Below are 10074 nucleotides of genomic sequence, written 5' to 3' on the forward strand. Positions count from 1 at the left end.
ATACAACTCGTAATTACAACTCGTAATTTTTAAAAAATGGGGTTTTAAAAGGACAATGAGTTTGAATAGACACGCAAATGTCCAATAACCACATAAGATGCTCAACATCGCTGGTCACCGGGGGACTACAGACTGCAAGCAGGAGATACCGCCTCGCACCCCCTCGGACGTGGGCACGTGACTCCGTTTGCATGAACCTTTCAGAACAGGCAAACCCACGGGGACAGAGCGGCTGCAGGGCCGTGGGGCTGGGCGGTGACGAGGCAGCGGCGGCTCCCTGCCGAGGACCATGTCAGTGTCCGGGGAGATGTTCCGAAACCAGACCCTGGCAACAGCTGCACACTCCATGAACACGCTTCTGAACTGAACTGCAGGCCTCAGCGGGTGACCTGTGCATTATGCGTACTTCACAAAGTCCATGGAAAACGGGATTAATTGCTGCTTGCATGCACAAATTATTTTGAAATCCAACTTTTTTCATAGAAAAGATCAGTTTCCATGACCTCTTTGAAGACTTCCTGTGTGCATATACATATTACACACACACACATATATATTATATATATTTTTGCGTATATATTTGTCTTACAGCAGTCTCTGAAATTTGGGTTCCCAAAGACCCACCTGCACCGCCTCTTCCAAGGGTCAGCAAGTTGATATAGAGAGCCAATCTGACCCTCAACCGCTTTCTGTCTCTGTACTGTCCTGTGCGAAACATTTTTATGGGACCAGCGTTGTGGTGCAGCAGGTTAGGGTAAGCCACCACCTGACACACCAGCATCCCATGAGCACAGGCTATAGGCTGCACCACTTCCGATCCAGCTCCCTGCTAACGTGCCTGGGAAAGCAGCAGAGGATGGCCTGAGCATTTCCGCCCCACCACCCACGTGGGAGACCCGGATGGAGTTCCCGGCTCCTGGCTGTTGCGGACATTTGGGGAGCGAACCAGCAGATGGAAGTGCTCCTCCATCTCTCCCTCTCTGTAACTCTGCCTTTAGAACAAATAAAGAACTCTTTTTTAAGATTTATTTATTTATTTGAAAGTCAGAGTTACACAGAGAGAGGAGAGGCAGAGAGAGAGAGAGGTCTTCCACCCACTGGTTCACTCCCCAATTGGCCCCAACGGCCAGAGCTGGGCCGATCCAAAGCCAGGAGCTTCTTCCAGGTCTCCCACGCAAGTGCAGGGGCCCAAGCACGTGGGCCATCTTTCACTGCTTTCCCAGGCCATAGCAGAGAGCTGGATCGGAAGTGGAGCAGCCAGGACTCGAACCGGTGTCCATACGGGATGCCGGCACTGCAGGCGGCGGCTTTACCTGCTATGCCACAGCGCCAGCCCCAAGAACATTTTTTAAAAATAGCTTTTACATTTCAAAAGGTTGTTAAAAAAAATACTATAACAAACCCCCACCACGGAGCCCAAAGTCTAACGCAGACGTTTATAGAAGTCTGGCCCTTCACGTGCACCGTTTCTAAGTGTTTCCCCTACGTTTAGCGAGCAGAGGAGCGAGGACAAGAGGAAGACTTGGCCTTTGCTTTCCATCATTGCTAGCGGTGCGGGAGCCACCCTGTGCAGCTCCGCCGTTAAACAGGTCTTGAAGCGTTCTGCAAAGCGGCAGACACACGGCTGGAACTGGCTACTGCAGAAACACTGACAACACGGAGGGCGCACACCCTGCAAACACGCCGGCACCCCACTAAAGAAAAACCCTCCGAAAAGCTCGCCTTTGAAGAGCTCAGAAATCTGCAAGAGGGGCAGCTTTGAACCAGAGTCCCGGTCCATGTTGGAGACGTGCTGCACACGGCGAGAGTGGGCAGGGAAGCACGTGGGGTGACGGCTGGGTCCCTCCAGAGAGGGGGAACCTCAGGTTCCCCCCCCCATGGCTCTTCCTGACCCTCCCCCAGCCCCGTACCTCCTGTGCTCCTTGCAAACGAGCGAAAGGCAGGAGCAGCTGGGCTCCCCAGCTCCGGAGACTTCTTTGAAGGTAAACGCGTGGCGGCCTCGTGCCAGGACTGTTGCAGGTGAAACCAAGCCCCGGCGTGCACCTGGGCTCACAGGTGCAGGTTCCCGGGGGGGGGGGGGGTTGTGGAGTAAGCAAGGAGGTGAGGGGGGATCACTTAGAAAACCACCAACCTAGAGCTCCACCGTGTGATGCGACAAAAATCAGGGTCCTATTAATTAGAAATTCGGGCACTTGTAACTACATTCAACGCTCAGCCATCCGTAAAGCTGGCTTCTCCCAAGGCGGCTGGGAACCTGGATTCCAGGGAATGCTGTTTGCATGGGGAAATGATTTCCAAACCACCTCCGCATGTGTGTGAACCGGGCAGGAAAACTATGAGGGGAGAAGCAAGGCTCTTGGGAAGAGGCCAAGTCACCCTCCTGCTTCTCTCCTCTGGTGCCTGCCCATCCCTCCCTCCCTCTCTCTCTCCCTCCCTCTCTCTCTCTCTCTCTCTCTCCTTCTCTCCTTCTCTCTCTCTCTCTCCTTCTCTCCCTCTCTCTCTCTCTCTCCTCTCCTCCTCTCTCTCTCTCTCCCTCTCTCCCTCTCTCTCTCTTTCTGAGTTGCTCTGCCTGCACTCCTTTTACAGCTCCAAGAAAATGGATTTCTCACGGATGTATTTCAAGGTTGTTGGCCCCATTTTTGCTGCTGTGGTAACTTTTCCTGGCTCCAGAAAAGCTAACTCTCAACTCATGTAAATTGGACAAGGTCACAGCGCACGCAAACAGAGCTGCTAGCTGTGGACCCGAGGCTTCTTTCTAAGATGAAAAAAAAAATTAAAATGGGCACAACTTAACATTTTCCCATGGCAAGGCAAAACCACGAATTCACAGCGTTGAACATACTATGTGTGGGGGCAACTTTTCTTTTTAAGTTTACTTGAGAGAGAGAGAGAGAGAGGTCATCCACGTGCTGGTTCCCTCCCCAAATGCTCACAGGAGCAGAGCTGGACAAGTCTAAGGTGGGAGCCGAATACTTGATCTGGGACTCACATATGGGTCACTCGCACCATCACCACTGTCTCCCATGTTCTTTGCTGACAGGAACCTGGAATCAGGAGCCAGAACCAGGAATCGAACCTAAGTGCTCTTGGAATAGGGACTTTAAAAAAAAAAAAAGATTTATTTAATTGAAAGACAGAGTTGGGGCGGGGGCCAGAGAGAAGCCAGTGGCCATCTGAGCTGGTTTTCCACGGCTTTTCTGGCTGCTTGCTGGGTTTGCCTCTTGCCTCCTGATGCAACAAATGGTAGTTGGGAGGAGTTAGGAGCATTGCCCGACAAAATGAAAGGTTAAATAAAAGGAGCCCTGTAAAGCCGTCCCTAGGGCTAGGAGGGACATAGGCGCTAACAAGCACTTCTTAATTGCTTACTAATAAGCTGCACCTGTTTAAATGCACTGATCGGGTGCGTGGATGGCTCTGCCAGGATCCGGTGAGCACACACTGTGCTGCACTACGGCATGTCTGTAAAAACTTCCGTATGAAACTGTAGATTACCGATTCCTACTAGTGCAAAGCAGACATGTTTTAAAAATGGACTTGGCAGGGGACTCTGGCACTGTGGCGCAGCAGGTTAAGCTGCCGCCTGTGATGTCGGCATCCCATATGAGTGCCGATTTGAATCCCAGCTGTTCCACCTCTGATCCAGCTCCCAGCTAACGCGTCTGGGAAAGCAGTGGAGGACAGCCCAAGTGTTTGGGCCCCTGCACCCAGTGGGAGACAAAAGATGCAATTCCAGGCTCCTGGCATCTGCCTGGCCTAGCCCTGGCTGCTGCAGCCATTTGGGGAGTGAACCATTGAGTGGAAGACTCTCTCTCTCTCTCTCTCTCTTCCTCCCTCCCTCAAACCTCTGCAATGATGCAGAGAAATGAGAAATGGTGGCGGCAGTGGCTCGAGGCTAGTAGCAAGGGAGGGGGTGAGCGGCACAGAATACGTCACGGAAGCAGGACCACTGGATTTGTTCATGAGTGCTGGCTGTGGCGACACCAAGGTCTGGGGCCAGGCGCAGCCAAATGGAGCTGCCACGGCACGCCCTCAGAGGAGCCTTCGGTGAGAGAAGGCAGCCGGTCAGGGTCTCGGCTATCCAGAGTCATGGCCACGGGAACAAACGTGATTCCAGATTTAGGAGCTTTGGAGGGGTCCCCGTCTACCCACCTGTCTCCTTTCATTCATTCTTTTACTTACTTGTTTATTCCTTTGTTCAAAAATACATTTCCTGGGCCCAAGCTGTCGTACAGTGGGCTAAGCCTCCACCTGCAGTGCCAGCATCCCACAGGGGCACCCACTTCAGCAGCCCTGGCTGCTCCACTTCCGATCCAGCTCCCAGCTAATGCACCCGGGAAAGCAAGTGCTTGGGCCCCTGCACCCACGTGGGAAACCCAGAAGAAGCTCCCGGCTTCTGCCTGGCCCGGTCCCAGCCATGGTGGCCATTTGGAGAGTGAACCAGCAGATGGAAGATATCTCTCCTCCCCCCACCCTTATCTCCTCTCCCTCTCCCTCTTTCTCTCCCTGACTTAAAAATAAAAATAAATTTTGGGCTGGCATCATGGCATAGAGAGTGAAGCCACCACCTGGGATGCCAGCATCCCATATGAGTGCCGGTTCGAGTCCCGGCTGCTCCACTCCTGATCCAGCTCTCTGCTATGGGCTGGGAAAGCAGTAGAGGATGGCCCAAGTCCTTGGGCCCCTGTAACCACATGGGAGACCCAGAAGAAGCTCCTGGCTCCTGGCTTCAGCTTGGCCCAGCCCCAGCCATTGCTGCCATTTTGGGAGTGAACCAGCAAATGGAAGACCTCTCTCTCTCTCTCTCTCTCTCTCTCTCTCTCCCAGCCCCCCCTTTCAAATAAATAAATACATCTTTAAAAATAAAAATAAATTTTAAAAGCTAAAACAAAGCAAGTCATATGCGAGGCAGTGGGGAAGAACCCAGTCCGTGTGACCTTGGGCAAAGTCACTTCTCTGCTCCAACCTCAGCTTCCTCTTCCTCAAATCGGGCCCACAGTGGTTCTGCATGGAGGACGGCGTGAGTCCATCCTTGGCAAACAGAAGGGGAAGGACCTGCACTTGGGTTTGGGGTCCCTCCTAAGCCCACCGGGGCCAGGAACGGGCTCAGCTGAGCCTTCACACAGGTTCCTGGAAGACGCACACACAGACTGAGCTTTCAGATCTGTGATGATTTCTAAACGGGGTCATGGATCACCCCACAGCCCCATAACCTCAGCATTTCCGTACCCCAACTAAAACTCAGACATAAACCGCTTCCCCCCAGAGCTGCCGCTTTGCCCAATCGGTAGGAGCCCTGTAAATCAAACCTGCAACAGGAGGTGCATCTCAATGTTTGCTAAGCAATGCCTAAGTTCAGCTACCACATTAAATATGTCTCGGCATTTACTTCAAAATTCTGCAGTCACCATAGACTGTCCGCACTCACAGCGTCTATAGAATTCTGACAGAGTCTCCCAGTGGGTGGCAACCACCTGGTCCCAGGCAACATGGGCTGTTTTTGGTGTTCATATGCAAAGTCAGGAGCATCAACTACAGAATGCAAAGTCCAAAGCACAGTCTTTTACCTGGACCTATTGACTGTCAACGCTCACCAATGCAGGTAAATACATGAAGCGCAAGTGGTAAGTACACACAGTCAGGTTTACAAACATCTCACAGGGGCCCCGAATCACAGGCACTGAGCTCTGCCATCACTGAGGCCAGCATCAGTGCCCATCAACTCGGCAGGAACGACCGAGTCACCACTACACCGACACATCCGGAAAGAAGCTTGAGTTTCTGGTAAAAATGAGAAAACTAATTACAGGTGGGAAAACGGACCCGCCACCTGCTCCCTGCATGCATCAGTACCTTGAGCCCCACTAATTAAACCAAGCAAAGCCTTCCCTACAGGTGCTATTTTCACTGGTGAAAATCTTTATAAAAATATCTTCATCAGATTCGCATTAAATACATTTGAAGGACAAAGAATTGAAATGTGCAAACAGCCAAATACTGTGAGGCGTACGAAGGGATTCTTGTGATTCCAGAAAATTTTTTCACCCATCTATCCCATCGCCCTGTTCTTCGGCGTCATGCTGTCTGTCTGGTGAGCTAAGAGAGACCCGTTCTGAAATGTTACTTGCGATCTAACTATCCACAGAGGTGCGTGGGTTTCAGGTAGAACACGGAGTGACGCGCCAAACATCGCCACCACGGAGTGACACGCCAAACATCGCCACCGCATGAAAACGCAAAACAAAAGCTCCATAGCCGGCCTCTTCCAAAAGCTCATGGAAACGCCTGTTATGAAAAATGCATGCTTGGGCTTCCAAAGCCTGGCACCCAGATAAACTTGCCTTCCAGCTCCACCGTCTGTAAGTGTTTGAAGTACCCTCCCGTCTTCAAATACTCCCCTGCCCTCTGCAGCTCCCTTCATTCTCCCCTTGCAGCTCCTCCTCTGCCTTCCTGCCTGTTCTCCCAGCCTGGCAACTTCCTAACTCACTCCACAGCACGTACTGATGACCCACTGCGTACCTGCCTTCAAGGACAAACCACAGTGTCCCCGCCTTCAAGGCATGCGGTCCAGCACACGTGGGGCCACACAGGTGAGGAGCTGGGAGTGCCTCCTGGGGGTGAACACCTGGGAGCACCTGCACACAACACGTTTCCTCACTTCCTTTCCAGAACACAATCGCTTACAGGCTCTACGCTTCAGGCCACATGTCAATCACGTCTGTGCCCCAGCGTCTAACACGATGACTCGCAAGTAGCTGGGCTCCATAATGTGATGGACAGATGATGGCTGGGTGGAGGGATGGCTGGGTGAAGGGAGGGAAGGAGAGAGGGAGAGAGAGATGGGGAGGGAGGCAGGGAGGGAGAGATGGATGGGTGGAGGGAGGGAGGGAGGGAGGAAAAGATGGGGGAGGGAGGAGGGGGGGAAGATGGAGAAGATGGGGAGGGAGGGAGAGAGGGAGGGAGGGAGAGAGAGATGGGGAGGGAGGCAGGGAGGGAGAGATGGATGGGTGGAGGGAGGGAGGGAGGGAGGAAAAGATGGGGGAGGGAGGAGGGGGGAAGATGGAGAAGATGGGGGAGGGAGGGAGAGAGGGAGGGAGGGAGGGAGAGATGGGTGAGGGAGGAGGGAGATGGGGGAGGGAGGAGGGAGAGATGGGGGAAGGATGGAGAGATGGGGGAGGGAGGAGGGAGAGATGGGGGAGGGAGGAGGGAGAGATGGGGGAAGGATGGAGAGATGGGGGAGGGAGGGAGAGAGGGAGGGAGAGATGAGGCAGGGAGGGAGGCAGGGAGGGAGAGATGGGGGAGGGAGGAGGGAGAGATGGGGGAAGGATGGAGAGATGGGGGAGGGAGGGAGAGAGGGAGGGAGAGATGAGGCAGGGAGGGAGGCAGGGAGGGAGAGATGGGGGAGGGAGGGAGGGGGAGGGAGAGATGGGGATAGAGGGAGAGATGGGGAGAGAGGGAGGGAGGGAGGGATGAGAGGATGGATGGATCACAGCATGGATAGAGGGATGGATTGGGTGAGGGATAGACAGACAATGAATAGATGGATGGATGGACAGACAGACGGAGAGATGGCTGGAGGAGAGATGGCAGGAGAGATGGCTAGCTGGCTGGATAGAGCGATTATGGATGGATAGAGGGATGGATGGATGGATGGATGGATGAGAGGTAGATGGACAGAGGGATGGATGGATGGATGGATGGATGAGAGGTAGATGGACAGAGGGATGGATAGATGGATGGATGGATGGACGGGCGGGCGGACGGACAGGTGCACAGATACAAGTAAATGTATCTGGTGACCGATAAGCATTTAGAATGACTTACTTTTTAAAACTCACCGGGCCCAGTTTTTAATTAACTATCGCCCCTCTCTTCCCAAAGTGTCGTCCTTGCTACCAGGAGCTAAGTGGGATTTCGATTTCCTGGGCGCAGGCTGTTCTCCTGCGAGAGATGCCTCCCGCCCTCGCGGCCTTCCTGGAAGAGTTTTCTCAGACACAATTCCCCGAGAACCCTCGGCGGGCGGGCGGGCGGGCGGGCGCAAGGCAGCAGGGTGAGCGCCGCGCGCTGTCCTCGCCTGCCCTCTGCAGGCCCCCGCCCCAGGACACGCAGCTCCTGGGAACTTCTCCGCCCGGTCTCCCCGAGCTGAAAGTTCGCTCAGCTGACGCCCGAGGGCTCCTGGGGGAGGGGGGGCTCCGGTCAAAGAAGAGGGGGTGCGTAAAGAGAGGGCGGAGAGCCGAGGGGGCTGCCGCCTGGCGCGGTATGGAGACATGGGGGTGACCCAGGCCGGCCGCCGCCGCTCCACGCCGAGCTCCCGGGCGCTGTCGCCCCCGGAGAAGCCGCCTGATGGCTCCCGCGTCCCCCTCGACCTTTGTGGCCAACGCGGACTGCCGGCCCCTGAGGGCGACTCGGCGATGCTCCCTCCCGGTCTGCCTCTGGGCAGGCGTCTCTCTTTTCCAGAAAGCGCGATGCTCTCAGCGCCGCTGGGGAGGGAGGGAACAACACCCCCCCGCCCCCCAGAAGCCCCTGGCCCGCCACTCCGGGGGGCACGCCAAGGTCAGCGGCATAGGTGCGCCCGCACCTGCACCCGCCCCCAAGGCCTCCCGGTACCCCAGGTAGCTCCTCCAGTCTCCTCCTTCAGTATCGCGCTCATCTCCACCCCCGGACCCCTCCTCTGGCTTCACCCTCCGGACCCTCGCCCCTCCACACCCCCCACCCGAATCCCCAAAACGCTCACTTTCAGGACGCTCCCGGCTCCCCCGAGGTGTCCCCCCGGCTCTCGGTGCGGGAAGCCGCGGAGCAGACGCGCCCACCGCGGCGCACCGGCGCGGCGAGGAATCACGCAAACTTCTCACTTACTTCGCGCCCAGGCCGCCGCCCCCCTCGCCTCCGCTCGCTCGCGGACCGGCAGCTGCTCCGCGGCGCCACGCCAGCGCTGCTGCGAAATGCGCAGGAGAGGGTAGCGGCTCCGCTTCCCCCCGGGGCGCCCAGGTCCGGCCACCGCCGCCTCCTGCGGCCCCGGGGGAGCCTCGCTCGTCCCGCGGGGTCGCTCCCGTCCGGCGCGCAGGTGCAGGGCGCGCCGGGTCTGCAGCAGCCTCTGCGCCCTCCCCCGGAAACGACTTTCAATTCACCTGGAGGCTGGCGAGGCTCCCTCGCGGGCGGGTGGGTGCGCGGCGTGACCGCGGGTGCAGAGAGACGAGGCAGGAGCCGCGGCGCCCAAGTGCGCCTCCGGCTCCCCGGGGCGCCCGAGCGCGCCGCCCGCTCCGGCCGCGCTCCTCGGGACTGCAGTCCTGACGTCACCCGCCCGCCGAGGGTGGGGTGCGGGGAGCCAGGACGCGGGAGTGGGAGCGCGTGGGTGTGCACGCGCGCGCGCGCGGGTGCCGACCGCCGCGGGGTCCCGCCCGGAGCTGCACGGCGACAGGCGCGGAGGGGCCGCCGCCTGCAGCCGGGGGGCGCTCGCTCCCGGGTTGGGGCGGGGACGCGAGGGCCGCCGCCGCCGAGCCGGGAGCAGGGGAGAGGCGGTGCGGGCAGTGGGTGGGCGGCGGTCGGGACTCTCTCCGAAGTTGGAGGCTGCGCGGGGTTTTGGGAGGCAGGCGGCTGGGACGGCGCGGGAGGAGGGGGTCTCTGGGTGGCAGGGGGCTCTGGGGTGGACTGGGCCTCCGCTCCCCTCTGCGCTTTCCGGGGAGCCCAGGGCCCCCATCACCGACCGACCCACCGCGGCAGAGGGAAGGAAGCGGCGGCCTTGCCCACCCGAGGGTCCGTCGCGCGTGGTTCTGTGGCGTTGGAAGCGTCTCGAGCGAGCGGCAGGCGCCCTGGCCGGGGTTGTACTCGGGGTGCGCGGGGGTCCCCCTTGGGTCCTGGGTCTGAGGTCCTTGAGGTGCGCAGGGGGAGGAGGGCACCGTTGAAGTCCCCGCCACCCTCTCGCGCCCCGGTGGCCACCCAACTTTTCCTGGTCTCTGAAATGACCCCCGGGGTCCACTCTTCCGTGGAAGACGCGAGCGAAGGCGCTTTGGAGCCGAGAGGGCTGGAGGCTGTGGGTCCTGAAGCCTGTGTCCCCTGGCTGCGAGGCTGGGGCCGAGC

The 10074-nt window shown here is 57.7% G+C and overlaps 1 protein-coding gene across 1 annotated transcript in view; it reads right to left on the reverse strand.

The window, feature by feature from the left end:
- The window catches only part of KIAA1217 (KIAA1217 ortholog), a 659855-nt gene extending 650582 nt beyond the window's left edge, over nt 1–9273 (reverse strand). The window contains exon 1 of the mRNA XM_070056129.1: nt 9126–9273. The gene's annotated coding sequence lies outside the window, so the exon portion shown is untranslated. The remainder of the gene's footprint in view (nt 1–9125) is intronic.
- Nucleotides 9274–10074: the final 801 nt, after the last annotated feature.

Source organism: Oryctolagus cuniculus, chromosome 13 (genome assembly GCF_964237555.1).
Source record: "Oryctolagus cuniculus chromosome 13, mOryCun1.1, whole genome shotgun sequence".
Taxonomy (NCBI): domain Eukaryota; kingdom Metazoa; phylum Chordata; class Mammalia; order Lagomorpha; family Leporidae; genus Oryctolagus; species Oryctolagus cuniculus.